The following is a 1,310-nucleotide window of genomic DNA, read 5'->3' as shown; positions in this document are numbered from 1 at the left end:
TTAAAAAAACTTTTCTGTTATCAAGATGGTGCCTGTTAACCCAAACACAGATATATTTATTATATAAATTGCAAAATATTTCTTAGCTACTTGTGAACAGTGATTTTTTTTTGTCTGAATGAATGTTCATTTATACATAATTCTGATAATTATTTAAACTGTTACTTCATCCTGGAAAAAAATAAACCTTAATATTGAAAGTAAGTAGATTAAGTAGTGTGGTGTGGCTTTTTGTCCTAGTGAAGTTTGTAAAGTGTTTCAGCCAGTTTTTGCAGTATTAAATCATCATTCCTTATACTTGCCCTTTGGCATACCAGTGTGGTAATTAACCCTCTTCACACGTGTTAGCAGCTCTCCTTTTCATTCCTTTGCAGTCTGGTTGGAAATCCCACAGATGACTTGGGGAAATAAGTCATTGTTTAATGACTTTTTTTTTAATGGCTCTTTTAAAAAATTTATTATCATGTGTGTGTGTGTGTGTGTGTGTGTGTGTGTACATGCACGTGCATTAGAATTCATGCACACCCAACACATACATAATATTGCCTGAAAGGCCAGAAGAGGATGTTGGATCTCATGGAGCTGGAGTTACAGGTTCTGCCACTGACTGGGAACTGAGCAGCAAGTGTTCTCAACCGCTCGCTAGCCCCTGGTTAGATATGTTTGCCCGTTTAAAATAGCCTCTAGTATGTATATGTTTATTTTGAGATGTAAAATTACATATATTTAGCCAGAAGGTGGTGGTGCATGCCTTTAATCCCAGAACAGCCAGGGCTACACAAAGAAACCCTGGCTCCAAAAACAAAGCAAAAAGAACATATATGTATGAGTTACACGGTAGTTACTTTACTGCTGCTGTAGTAATATGCCACAGACCAAGGCAACCTTTGTAGAAGGAAAGTTTATTTGGGGCTTACTGTTCCAGAGGGTGAGTCCATCCATGCTGATGGGTTGAGACAGTAGGGAGCATGCTGGAACATCACATCTCAACCCACACAGGGCCCAAGGCTCCCTGTGACACACTTCCTCCAGCAAGGCTGCACCTCCTAAACAGTCCCTAAACAGTCACCGACTGGGGACCAAGTACTGAACTGCCCAAGGCTTATGGAGGGGACCTCTTATTTGAAAGACCACAGTTTCTGTCATTTCCTGATGGTCTACATTTTTTCCTCTATTTGGTGTCCAGCAGAGGGAGCTTTAGAGACACTGTAGATAACGTGTAGGGTTTTAAGAATTCCCTGCCCCCCCCATTCTTCTTGTTCCCCTTCTTTCCCTTGTTCCTCACCAGTGTCTCATCAGTGATAAGTTGT

Source organism: Mus pahari, chromosome 20 (assembly GCF_900095145.1).
Source record: "Mus pahari chromosome 20, PAHARI_EIJ_v1.1, whole genome shotgun sequence".
NCBI classification, from domain to species: domain Eukaryota; kingdom Metazoa; phylum Chordata; class Mammalia; order Rodentia; family Muridae; genus Mus; species Mus pahari.
The sequence above is the reverse complement of the archived record's forward strand: the minus strand, read 5'-3'. Positions refer to the sequence as shown.